Genomic DNA, 14,802 nt, shown 5'->3' with positions numbered 1-14,802 from the left:
GCAAAAAGAAATTTATGATTTTTCCAAACATTTTAAAGATTATTTTCTTGCAAACATTTGAACACAAACTATTCTTTTATTCAATTTTTTTTATTGCAATAATGGGAAATGTTACAACATTGGAGCGTAGCTCCTTACAAAAGCAAATGATAAATAAAAAGCTAAACAAATCCTAAGCATCTTCATCAGACGAAGAACCAAATGCATTGTGCAGCTTGAGCTTCATGATTTCTTTCCCATAGTGAGCTTTCAATTCGGCCTTTTCAGTCCTCAGCTTGTCAACAACCTTCTTCCAATCATCAGGAGTCGGAGCGTTGCTTGTTGAACCTTCAAGATTTTTCTTGCTTTCTTTGATATACCTCTTGATTGCAGCGTCTTTCTGGCGAATCTTCTCATCTTTGCTCATGAGCCATCCATCTTGGTAATAGAGAGTTTCTTCGTGATCTTTCACCCTTTTCTTCAACTTTTTATTTTCCACATCAGTTCTACGAAACTTTTCTTCCCAAGCATCTTTTTCTATCCTCATCTTAGCCAAAGTGTCTTGGTATTCCTCCATAGCGGGAATGTTGGGTCGTTGAGACACTGCAGGAAACATGGGTTTTTCATAAGTATAAGGCATTTGAAACTCTTTTGCTCTTTTCTTTACCCAGCAGGTGTAGGCGTCCATGGCAATGCAATTTCTTTCCTCGCCTTTTTCTTTCCATCGGACGTCGTACCAAGCTCTCACCATTCTCGCTTTCAACCTTTTAGGATTATCCCCTTCTCGGTAGAAGTAACCTTCCACTGTGGGACCAACGGGTTTAGTTGAATTTGCATACCCGAGTTGTCGTCGGGCTAGGACCGGATTATAGTTAATTCCTCCTTGTGTACCAATGAGGGGTACGTTGGCGAACTCTCCACAACTATCAATGGTTTCTGTACCACAGCGAGCCAAGGTATACCAATGAATATCATTATTAGTAAGAGACATAAGTCTTCGAGGCCAACGCAAACCTTCTCGGTTTTCCGTGAAAATAGGAGACTCAGGTAAGTGTGAAATAATCCATTTGAACAACAAAGGTGCACAACATACAATGATTCCACCGCCTTGGCGATTCCTATGATGAACAGAGAAATACATGTCACCAAGCAAAGTCGGAACAGGATTTCCAATCAGAAAGATCTTTATGGCATTGATATCAACAAAGTTGTCGACATTGGGAAACAGAACCAACCCATAGATGAGCAAGGCTAGTATAGCTTCAAAAGCTATCATGCTACCAGTTTCGATGAAATCAAAGGCTTTCTTTACCAGGAAGTGTGAAGTTAAACCCGGGAGGTTTCCTTTGGTAGTCCAATTACTCTCTACTTCAGACTTTTTCATGTGGATACTTGCTGCAATGACGTGTGACTTAGGAATGGCTTCCAAACCATTAAAGGGTATTTTGTCAGACACAGGAATACCCAAAAGATTGGCATATTCTTCCAAGGTCGGTACCAACTGGTAGTCTGGAAAGGTGAAACACCAGTAGACGGGATCATAGAACTGAACCAGAGTTTTGAGAAGTCCTTCATCAACATGAGTGTTCAAAATAGGCAAAAGCTTTCCATGGCTTTTCCTAAAATTACAAGGATCTTGTACAGAAGATGCTAACTCTCTTAGTTTTTCTACATCAGGCGCTTTGAAACCGTACTTTTTGGTATACCTTTTTTCCATAACTTAATCCTATAATGTTTGCAAAGAAAATTCTCTAAATTTTTTTGGAAAAATCATGTTTTTTATTGGAAAAAGATGGGTTTTTTTAATGAATGTATGAATGCATGGATGCATGGATGCCACATATTCAAACATTGTAAAGCAAACATGGTAGTTCAAACATGGTAACATGGTACTACAAACATGGTACACAAACATGGTAACGCAAACATGGTAACGCATAACATAGTAACGCATAGGTTCAGAGGTCCAGAGTCACGAGCATGAGGTCAGAGAACCAAAAATGGGATAGTTCTAGTTAATCACCTGCACAACATGTTCTACTGATACGTCAGAGTCTACATTTTTCTTTCGGATATTACCGGCTTTCCACAATTAAACTCATGAGCCAGCAATATTCTCAAGAAAAACTCGTCTGAGTGTGGTTCTCCGCATGACAACTAATCCAAGTCTTCACCTGAATAGTTTCTGCACCACAACCTAATAAGGCCAGGATGGGTTGGGGTTCTACGGCCAACTCAGCTTCTACAGTTCAATGAAAGTAATAATGTCTTCGCTACGAAACATGCTAAACATATATTACCAACAAGGAACCTCCACTGAGTGGAAGGATTCTCACGTGCGCCTGCACATGACTATACCCTCCACCTAAATTCTTATGTGTACTTAATCCGGGTTAGGATTTGTCCATAATGTATCACTTGTAACAGAACCACACAAGTAACAGAACCAGAACCACACATATAACAAAAAATGAAATGAAAAATAAAGCAAATAGAATTAACCCTTCCTTTGGAAACAATAACAAGATGGTTGTTAGACGCTGGCCTATAGATCTAGAGGGGGGGTGAATAGATCTCACTAAGTTTTTACAGATTTTTCTACAGACTCGAGCGAAAGCGGTTCTGAATCGACTTGCGTCTATTCTGGACCGCTATTGCAAAGATCGTATGTGTTTCAAAACCAAAGAGTAAGTGGAATTGATGGTGAAGTAATATGATAGCTAACCAATACGTTTAACAACTGAAATCCAATTAACTTCTAGATTGACAACTTTGATTTGCAATGCAGTAAGATTGGATTAAGCAAAAACACAAACACTTGGTGATAGGTTCAAATTGATAGTAATTCAAGTTGTGGTGAATTGTGATGTTTGTGCAGAACTTTAATTCACAATTTTAACACTTGAATCGTTGATCAATTTTGCACTTATAACCAATTATGAACAGAAAGTAAGAGAGAAAGTAAAAGCGACAAGAACACGATATTTGTTTAGGCAGTTCGTCGATCGTCCTCGCTACGACTACGTCTGCCCCCAATTCCAAATTGAAATTGGGTAATCTTTCATTAATGTTGAAAGTAGTATATACAAAGAAGATAACAAAGCGATAAACGATAAACCAATTATGTCGATCCTTTGAATCTTCTTCCCCCTTAATCTTGAGCAAGATCAAGGTTATCCAAGAGCTTCACTTTGATTCCCTTCTGCAGTGTCTTGATTCCTTGAACTCCCCGTTCCTCAATCGTTACACTCAGCCGAATCCTCAATGAACGCCTCTTGATAAAAACCCCCAAGAACCACCCGTCGTGGAGGACAAAACCCGCAGATTTTATTCACCAACAAACCCCACAAACCTTCACCCACTAGGAATCTTCAATTCCGTTCCATGGACGTTATCGAACTCATCACTAACCCGCAACGCAAGAATGATTATGTGTAATTGTGTTGGAGATGATGAAGAACGAAGATGAGAAGCGTTTGTGTATCTTTCAGTCGTTGGTGTTGCTTGAATAATTACCCTTGTACAATATATATGATTGCATAACAGTTAGAAACAAGAAAAACTGATTTTTGAACTTTCTTGATCAGTTAGGTCGACCACTTGTAGTGCTTAGGTCGACCTAACAGAGCTTGCAGAATTTTGCTCCCAGTTAGGTCGACCTGTTGAAGGAGTAGGTCGACCAGAATCCTCTTCTGATGCATTCTGGGGACATTTTCACAGATTAGGTCGACCTAGTTGATTTGTAGGTCGACCTAACAGGCTGGTATGTAGAATTCATCACTTTAGGTCGACCTAAATGATGTGTGAGTCGACCTAACAGGGACATATGAGTTTTTCTCCATTTTAGGTCGACCTGGGTTGATGGTAGGTCGACCTAACTGCTGTTTTTCTGCATTCTTCTTGTTTTGCTTGTGTTGAGGCAACCTATAAACACATACACATAATGGGTTGACTTATGAGTGATCAATGCTTGCTTTTCTTTAAGTTTTCTGCTTCAGTCTTGTTGTTTGAATGCTTATTTGAGTTTGCCATGAATCAAAAACATCTTTGAGTGTAATCTTGTATTCACATACTCCCCCTTTTTGATGATGGCAAACCATTCGACTAAGCTCTGGTAGTAAATGATAAAGACTCAGCAGAGCTCCCCCGTACATCCAGCATCTATCTCTCAAAGGGGCAATCTCTCAACAAAGCTCCCCCGTACATCCAGCATCTATCTCCCCCTTTGTCAACATCAAAAAGAGAAAACAGGAGAATAGAAGAGTAACAAGAGAACCATAGCATATTAATTGATAGCATATTATAGCATCAATGATATTTTTGGAAGTGAACAACAAACATGTTACCACTTTCTCAATTATAGGTATCTCGTCATCATTTCGTAGAATGAAGTATATTCCTCTAGTCAATGTGGAATGATACTTGATGTGATGATGAACTACCTTCATACTGAGAGAGATGTTAGCTTGAGCATAATCAATATATATAAAGTAAAGGAATAAAATTAAGAAAACAAACGCATTTAGCTCAAATTAGAGATATCTAATATCCCTAATTCCCTATGAATGTTGAAGAACTGCTCCGTTGCAAGAGGTTTGGTGAAGATGTCAGCTAGTTGCTTCTTGCTCTTTAAGTTTATGGCACTTGTGTTGTCGCACATGATAGGTATACGATCAAGCTTAATACCAAAGTCAAGAAGTTGTTGCTTGAGCCATAATATCTGCGCACAGCAGCTTCCGGCAACTACATATTCTGCCTCAGCAGTAGATAATGCAACCGATACTTGTTTCTTGCTATGCCAACTTATCAATGAATTTGAGAATAGATGACATGTTCCACTGGTGCTCTTTCTATCGGATTTGCAGCCAGCAAAATCTGAGTCGGAGAATCCTACCAAATAACACTCATTTCCCTTCGGATACCATAGGCCATATGTAGGAGTTCCACGTAGATATCACAGAATTCTTTTGACAACTTTTAAGTGAGATTCCTTTGGACAAGATTGATATCTTTCTCATCTTTGTCTAGGTTAGTATTTGTTGCCATAGGTGTGTCAATCTCCTTCGCTTCACTCATTCCAAATCTTTTGAGCAGCTCCATGAGACTCATCTCAAATTCACTCTGCATAAGCTTAGAAAATTCTTTGACAAGTTTTGCATTAGTCGACCCAAATATAATATCATCCATTTGGAATAGTTTGAAGTCTTTTGAACAAGCATAGGCAAGTAAGAGACGAATAGCTTCGAGACGTGCTACAGGAGCGTATGTCTCTTCATAATCAATACCTTCCTATTGATTGTAACTTTGAGCAACTAATCTAGCTTTGTTTCTAGTGATAACTCCGTTTTCATCAAGTTTGTTACGAAAAACCCATCTAGTGCCTATTACTTGATGATCTCCCGGATGAGGAACTAAGTCCCAAACATCATTCCGTTTAAATTGGTTTAATTCTTCTTGCATGGCCATTAGCCAATGCTCATCAAGTAATGCGTCCTTCATGTTTTTCGGTTCAACTTGTGAAACAAAAGCAAAATGATGACAAAAGTTACTTATCTTGGAGCGTGTTGTCACGCCCTTTGAGATGTCCCCTATTATGTTGTCGATTGGATGATCTTTTACATTTGTCCAGGCCTTAGGAAGTTCTTCATTGTTTGAGATGCTTTCTTTTTCGACACTTTCATGAGACTCATCTTTCTCTTTCTTAGCATCTTCCTTTGCAACACTTTCACTTTCGTCTTCCTTATCTTTGACAATGTCTTCAATAGATGGGCCTGCACTATCAAAAGATATACCTTTCTCGACACATTTTGCATAAGATTCATCAAAAGGACACATGAACTGACTCTTCAACAATAAGTAGTAACTGAATTGAGAGAACCTATATGCCTATATGCCTTACTAGATTGAGAGTAACCAAAAAAAATATGCATTCGTCCAAGTTTTAGCATATAAATGTGGTTTACTCATGTGCCATTAAACATGATATCTCTTTTCTTAATATGTTCTATTGTGCAGCCAGAATTTGTAAAGGTTACTTTGAAGTCTTTGTCGCACAATTTACTAATACTTAGGAGATTATGTTTAAGATCTTCTACTAGTAACACATCAGTTATAGTTGTGGTAGACGGGTTACCTACACTTCCTTTACCAAGTATAGCTCCCCGAATGTTGTCTCCATAGGTGACATACCCCTTTTTCTTTGCGTGGAACTCAACAAAGAGTGATATGTCTCCCGTCATGTGTCTTGAACATCCACTATCAAGGAACCACAACCTTTCGGCAATGTCAAGACACTTTTCCTGCAAAATTAATTTAGAGTGGAAGGTCCCCAATCTTCATTGGGTCCTAGGTGGTGAGTACATAAATTGTTGCACTTAGGCAACCATTGAAATACTCCTTTAGGAACTAAAATCCTCCTAAATTTGCATTTTTCAATGGTATGACCTTTTTTGCAACAATAATGACAGGTAATATGATGAGAGTATGCTGTTTTGCTAGTTGATACTTTTGGTACAAAAGTGTATTTACTATATAAAGGAGTATACGATCTTTTGAACTTATTTGGATCAACCGCAAAAGTCACTTTTGGTTGTAGAGCCTTGTCCAACTTGGCTTTTAGATCTCTTACTTCTTTTTGCCAAATGTGACATGTCTCACAACCAAACCATGATGTAGGATCTATTTCAACTTTATCCTTTTGAATGTCTAGCATAGATTGTTTTAAAGCTTCCATGTCCTTTTCGGTCTTCTCAACTTTTGATTCAAGATACGAAAAAATTTTCTTATTTGAGGCCAAAAGTTTGAAAGCTTCAATTGCATCTCTATGTAATTCTTCAAAGGCTAATTTTAATTGAGCATGAGATACCTTATCTACAAGTTCAGGTTTAAGATGACTTACACGTTTCTTTTTCTTGTGTTGATGAGCCGTAAGACATAGGTTTGCCGATTCTTCTTCATCGCTTGATGAGTCTTCACTTGAGGAATCACTTTCCCATGCTATGTAGGCTCTTCTAGACTTGTTGTGACTTTTGCTTTGATTCTTGTCTTTCTCCTTCTTGAGATATGGACAATCCGGTTTGTAATGACCATCTTTGCCGCAATTGAGACAAGGGCCTTTGGATTTTCTTTTATTGTTATCATCTTTTTTGGACTTCTCTAATTGCTTCCTATGATTAATCAAGCCTTTTCCAGAGAGTTTTGCTCTATTTTTCTTTATGTACTTGTTGTATCTTCGCACAAACAGTCTCATTTCCTCATCATCGGAGTCTTCGTCATCACTTGTATCACTACCCTCTAGCTCTTGTCTTGAGGTCTTGGAGCTTGAAGCTTTTAGAGCTATTGACTTCTTCTCTACCTCTTTCTCCATGTTCTTCTCTTTCTTTGCCCTTTTCTCATGCATGTCAAGGCATTTAAGATGCTGTTCATGTTCCTCTAGTTTACCAAAGAGAGTGGTAATGTCTAAAGTGTTGAGATCATTTGCTTCCTTAATTGCTGTAACTTTGGGCTGCCATTCCCTGTTCAAACACCTTAAGATTTTGTTAGTAGCAACTGCATTGGAAACAGGTCTATCAAGAGAATTTAATCGATTTTTCAGGTGAACGAATCTTTTCTGCATGCTTTCGATGGTTTCACCATCTTCCATGTGGAAAAGTTCGAACTCTTGAGTTAACGTATTGATCCTAGCTAGTTTGACATCATCCGTTCCCTCGTGGGCAACTTGCAATGTGTCCCACATAGCTTTAGCTGATCTACAATGGGAAACGCGATAGTATTCATCAACTCCTAGAGCTGAGATTAGAATGTTTCTCGCTTTCCAATCGTATGCATATTTCTTTTCATCTTCAGCATTCCAAGTATCTTCTGGTTTTGGAACAACTGCACCAGCTGCATTTGTCATAGTGATCTGAAATGGACCATTGACAATAGCTGTCCAGATGTTCCAATCAATTGCATTGATATGGACACACATACAATCCTTCCAATAGCCGTAGTTTTCTCCGTTGAAAACTGGAGCTCTATTATGAGCCCCTTTAGGTCCAGAAGCCATCTTTCCAATAAGTGTTTCACGTAGCACGGAATAAACCAGAGCTCTTGATGCCACTTGTTAGACGCTGGCCTATAGATCTAGAGGGGGGGTGAATAGATCTCACTAAGTTTTTACAGATTTTTCTACAGACTCGAGCGAAAGCGGTTCTGAATCGACTTGCGTCTATTCTGGACCGCTATTGCAAAGATCGTATGTGTTTCAAAACCAAAGAGTAAGTGGAATTGATGGTGAAGTAATATGATAGCTAACCAATACGTTTAACAACTGAAATCCAATTAACTTCTAGATTGACAACTTTGATTTGCAATGCAGTAAGATTGGATTAAGCAAAAACACAAACACTTGGTGATAGGTTCAAATTGATAGTAATTCAAGTTGTGGTGAATTGTGATGTTTGTGCAGAACTTTAATTCACAATTTTAACACTTGAATCGTTGATCAATTTTGCACTTATAACCAATTATGAACAGAAAGTAAGAGAGAAAGTAAAAGCGACAAGAACACGATATTTGTTTAGGCAGTTCGTCGATCGTCCTCGCTACGACTACGTCTGCCCCCAATTCCAAATTGAAATTGGGTAATCTTTCATTAATGTTGAAAGTAGTATATACAAAGAAGATAACAAAGCGATAAACGATAAACCAATTATGTCGATCCTTTGAATCTTCTTCCCCCTTAATCTTGAGCAAGATCAAGGTTATCCAAGAGCTTCACTTTGATTCCCTTCTGCAGTGTCTTGATTCCTTGAACTCCCCGTTCCTCAATCGTTACACTCAGCCGAATCCTCAATGAACGCCTCTTGATAAAAACCCCCAAGAACCACCCGTCGTGGAGGACAAAACCCGCAGATTTTATTCACCAACAAACCCCACAAACCTTCACCCACTAGGAATCTTCAATTCCGTTCCATGGACGTTATCGAACTCATCACTAACCCGCAACGCAAGAATGATTATGTGTAATTGTGTTGGAGATGATGAAGAACGAAGATGAGAAGCGTTTGTGTATCTTTCAGTCGTTGGTGTTGCTTGAATAATTACCCTTGTACAATATATATGATTGCATAACAGTTAGAAACAAGAAAAACTGATTTTTGAACTTTCTTGATCAGTTAGGTCGACCACTTGTAGTGCTTAGGTCGACCTAACAGAGCTTGCAGAATTTTGCTCCCAGTTAGGTCGACCTGTTGAAGGAGTAGGTCGACCAGAATCCTCTTCTGATGCATTCTGGGGACATTTTCACAGATTAGGTCGACCTAGTTGATGTGTAGGTCGACCTAACAGGCTGGTATGTAGAATTCATCACTTTAGGTCGACCTAAATGATGTGTGAGTCGACCTAACAGGGACATATGAGTTTTTCTCCATTTTAGGTCGACCTGGGTTGATGGTAGGTCGACCTAACTGCTGTTTTTCTGCATTCTTCTTGTTTTGCTTGTGTTGAGGCAACCTATAAACACATACACATAATGGGTTGACTTATGAGTGATCAATGCTTGCTTTTCTTTAAGTTTTCTGCTTCAGTCTTGTTGTTTGAATGCTTATTTGAGTTTGCCATGAATCAAAAACATCTTTGAGTGTAATCTTGTATTCACAATGGTCCCCAGTGAAGTCGCCATTTTTCTGTCGCGGGCGAAAAATCGTTTTATTCCTCTTTTTTGTGGATGAGACACCTGATGCCTTCTTTGGGCTCGAGTGCTCAAAAAATGATTTTTCTTTTGTTTCGACCAAACTTTTTATTATTTCCAAAAGGAGGAAAAGGAAAAAAGCTGCAATAACCTAAAAGTGGGGGGAGAGATCTTGGGTAAGAGGGTTGGTTATACGAAGGGAAGGTATTAGCACCCAACGTATCTATAGTACTCTATAGGTTTCTTTGCTTTGTTTTTCATTCCATGTTATTGAGAGGTTCTTGTGAGAAAGAGGTGGGACCTAAGGTGTTTGTTTGATTATGCTCGCAAAGATCATCGCGATCCTCTGCATACATATCCCTTAGAGGGAATCAGAGCATCTGTAGCTCGGGGTCTACGGGTGCTAAGGTTTGAATGGTTTGAGGGAGAAGTTTTGCTCGCCAAGGATATGACCTTGTGCCTACGTATTCTCAAAGGGATGTTGAGAAAGTCAGAGCAATCGTAGTTCCCACATATGCTAGTGGAAGCAAAGGAAAATAGACAAATATCATCTAAATGCTCGATGTATCTAATCTATATCATCACATACATCTGTTTGATTTTTTTGTTTGTTTAACCAGCCTTGTGGCAAAAACTTTCAATGAAGTCAGCCTTGTGACAAAAAGTTTTGATTAATCAGCCAGCCTCGTGGCAAAAGTTTCAATGAAGTCAGCCTTGTGACAAAAACTTTGATTAATCAGCCAGTACGGTGGCAAAACGGTTTGATTGATTAGCCAGCCTTGTGGCAAAAAGAAGTTTGATTGATTAGCCAGACTTGTGGAAAAAAAGTTTGATTGATTGATTGTTTGTGATGATATAGAAGAGATACTCCTATCATAGAGATGAAAAATGTCTAATCTCCTAGGGTATTTGTTTTGGATATTGGGGATGCTTATAAGAAGCCCATGGGTCCTTGTACGAAGCCCGAGAGGAGGCTATCCGAGGGTCCTTGCATTGTAAGCCCAAGAGGAGGCTATGGGAGGGACAATCCAGGGTCCTTGAATTGTAAGCCCAAGAGGAGGCTATGGGAGGGTCACTCGTTTGTACAAAGCCCAAGGGGAGGCATGGTATAGTTGGTTTGAGCTCTTAGAGCGATTTCACCGGGAAACCATACTCTATGTCCTAACCTAAACTAGGGAGATTCTTTGCACGAAGCCCAATAGGAGGCTATGGGGAACCTAGTGTTATACTAAGTTGAACAAGCACACATATCACACATATGAACAAACATGAACAAGTATGAACAAACATGAACAGGTATGAACAATTATGAACAGTTATACATATATATGACAAAGTGTGTGTATATAATGGAGTTTATGAAGGAAATATACCTGTAAGCATGCTCCATTTGTATACACGGGGGCTCGGGACTCATACTCGGGGAAAGGCCCTTTGAGTTTATTCAAAGCTATGTAAACAGGTATTTACAAAGGGGCTTGGGACTTATACCTACATGGAGGCCCATGGTATTTTTGGGAAGATTTAAAGAAAACCTTCATTTTTGTTTTAGTATTTTTTGGAGTTTTAATGATCGAGATATGTACAAAAGGCGTACAATGAAATACCGAATTTCATGTACAGGAATGGGACTTATACCTATGTGGAGGCCCATGTTTTATTTTATAAAACATGGTTGATTGTTTTATTTACAGACGCGAGGTTTGAAAAACCGTTTGAAAGTTTTTTGTTTTGAAAGAGTTTTCTGTATAAAGAAAAACTGATAAAAGAAAAAAGAGTGGGTCTTATACTCTCTAATATTCGAGAGGCCCCACATCGTTTTGAAAATCAATTGATCAATTAAAAAGATTTAATCAATAGCTTCAAAAAGAAATGGTTTATCGTCTTTGAAAAGAATCGCGATCGCTTGTTTTAAATCGGTTCGAATTTTGAAAGGAGTCAAATTAATCAAGATAAACAAAAAGATTATCTTCAATTAACACTTAGATGATCAGGGTTTGCTCAAAAAATATTTACAAGTGATTAAGTTTGAAAATCAAATGAAAAAAATAATATTTAAAAGTATTAAAAATACTTAAAAATAAGTCATTTTAAACCTATTTAAAAATGTATCAAATAAATATTTTTTGATGATTTTTTTTGATATTCTTAAAATATATGTGTTAAACAAGAAGTGTGTAAAAAATGAATGAAAAATGAATTAATTTGATGTGTTAAATAATTAAATGAAGTTGTAAAAGAAAATGAAAGAAAAATAGTTGTAAAAAAAATGTTTTGGTCCCTAAGGGTGTTGAACCCGTGACCTTATGCTCACCACTCAAAAACTTAGCCAACTGGACCACGCGCGTGGTCTGTTTAACACTTGCAACGAATTTGTTATATTTTTGAATCAATTTCTAATTTCAGTTTCAAAATCTGGCGCCAAGAACACATGAACAATTTGAATTTGAAAATTCTGAAAACTGGATTGTTTTGATCAAGTGAATAGCCTATCTTGCTCGATTTTCCACAAGGAACATGATGGTACCATTTAATTTCATTTATTTTCACTCTAAGATCATTAATTTTCTGATGAACATGAAGAACCCTAATTCTATGATTCAATCTGAAATCGTGTATGTGCAAGATAAATAGCAATTGATTGAGGGTTAATGATCCTCATGTGTGCAGAAATGAGATGGTATGTTCATATTTCATTCATGATGCATGATTCATAGAGTTTGAAGTTCAAGTAGCTTACCTTCAAAAACGGCAAAAGTGAGAATCGAATTCTGCAAATGAGGAGTTCCAGTTGTTGTTTCTTGATCTGAACACCTTCAGTGGACCTTATGGAACATGTTTGGATGCCTGGAACAATTTGAAAACCTCTTGATCAATCCATGGTACTCGATCTGCAGTATGGTTCAAGTGAGGATCAAGCTTAGTGATTTTGGTGTTTCAGATCATGTATGATGGTTGGAACAGTTCATATGAAGTATATGGATGATGTTTAGAAGGTTAGTTTGGACAGAATTTGCTTGGTATGGATTTTGGCATGATAAGGCTAGTGTTATGCATATTTGGAGGTGAGATGATGATTCTGAGTTTTGGGATGATTTGAGGTGTGTGAATGGTTCAAACACATCATATATGATGTTTATGAGATGTTAGAATCATTACTTTGGCCAAAACTTCAAGGGTTTGGAGGTTGGGATTTCTTCCTCACTTTGAAACTTAAAACTTGCAATTCAAGAAAGAAAGAGAAAACCTATCTTTTGTGAGGTTTTGGTGTGATTTTGAATGGAGTTTGGACCTCTATTTATAGGCCAAAGTGTCTGAATGCAGAGCCTTGCAACTTGCTTCTTCTTTGGTGATTTGGCATTTGGAGATAGAAAGGAATCTTACCATTTAATGCAAAATGGTTAAAGTGACTTAACCATGGTTATTTCTCTAAGCTTCTTATCTCTTTCCTATCTGATCCCAAACCAGAAAATATCTTCTAATTATTGCATTGGTGTGTCATCACTTGCATTATTTGGTAAGATAGTTCATAACTTTGGCAAAATGACTTGAAATTTCAAGTGAAATGGTCACTAATGGCAAAATTCAAAGCCATAGCTACACTCCATATTTTTTCATGCTCTTGGACATTTTGGAAAGCTCATGTTACATACTTCAAAACCCTATTTGGAAGTTTCTTCAAGACCTTTAAGGAAATGGGTGAAAAAGATCCATGAACTTTGAGAAAAATGAAGTTTCAAGTGAAATTTTCCAAAGATGCCAACTTTGAAGCTCCATATCTCTTAAATGGTTGATCTTATGGAAAAAATTTATATGTGTCAAAGTTGTTTATTGGATCAAAATCTACAACTTTCATGTTGGAAGTTTTTTTCAGTTTGTAGGTGAAATTTTGAGAAATTCCCTTCCAAAGTTTGGAAAAAACCATGAAAAACACAGAAATTTTTCTAAGTATGAAAAGTCAAACTTTGACTTTTTGATTCTTGATTGATTTTCTTGATTTTTCTTGATCAAATGACTTCATATATCATATATTGATGATTCAAAACTTCAAAAGTCATGGTTGACCAAAATTCCCAAAAGTCAAAGGTGTTCTTGTACAGTTGACTTTTTCAGACGAATCGCGTTTCTGGAGATTTCAAATGAAACAGGCTATCCTCACCAAATGAATGGTATGAATGGATCACATTGAAGCATTAGAGGTTATTGAGCCATGTTTTGAGTTGTAGCATCATTTCCTGATTAAAAAGTCAGTTGTTCAGTGAATTAGGTCAAAAACCCTAATTGTCGACCAGATGAAATTGATGACTGTAGGTCTTGAATTGAGATGTAATTTCCATTGGATTTTGTCATAGGGATTATTTGAGGATGATTGAAACTTTTGATTGACTTCCTGGGGATTTTTAGGGTTTCCCAAATGTGATCCCTGATTTCAGTCCCTGATAGTTCAAAACCCTTATCTGATGATTTGAATTTTCACTGTTGATCAATCCTTGTGTAGGAGATGTCCTGAGCCAATGGATTAGGTCAAAATGATGCACTTGGGGTCTTGAGGTCATGTCCCAAGTCATTAGGTCAAATCTCTGAGCAAAAGTCAGGAGTATGCTATCTTCAGTCAAAACCCTAATTTGATTAGTTCAGAGCCTTTGAGATTGTTGAAATGAATCTCTGAGGACCAAATGTTGATTATTGATGAAGATAATTCTTTTGAGATGGAGGGAGAACAAAACCCTAATTGATTGTTACTTGTACTAATGAGTGATTTCTTGATTAAACCCTGCTGAGTCACAAGTAGCAAACACAAACTATGCAATTTGTTAGAGATGCAAATGATGCATATGCAGATGATATGAGGTGGTATCTTAGGTCAAAAATTGGGGTATGACAGAATCATCATAAAGCTAGAACCATTATGTTGAATGTGATTTCTTATACTGAGTATGAAAAGATAACAAATAGAGACTCTGCCAAGTCTATATTTAATTCTTTGAGAATGACTCACGAAGGCAATGCTCAAGTAAAGGATACTAAGGCTCTTGCCTTGATTCAAAAATATGAAGCCTTTAAGATGGAAAATGATGAAACTATTGAGAACATGTTCTCAAGGTTTCAAACTCTTGTTGCAAGACTAAAGGTTCTTAACATAGGATATT

This window comes from Vicia villosa, linkage group LG2 (genome assembly GCF_029867415.1).
Source record: "Vicia villosa cultivar HV-30 ecotype Madison, WI linkage group LG2, Vvil1.0, whole genome shotgun sequence".
Classification (NCBI taxonomy): Eukaryota; Viridiplantae; Streptophyta; class Magnoliopsida; order Fabales; family Fabaceae; genus Vicia; species Vicia villosa.
This window is presented reverse-complemented; position numbering follows the sequence as displayed.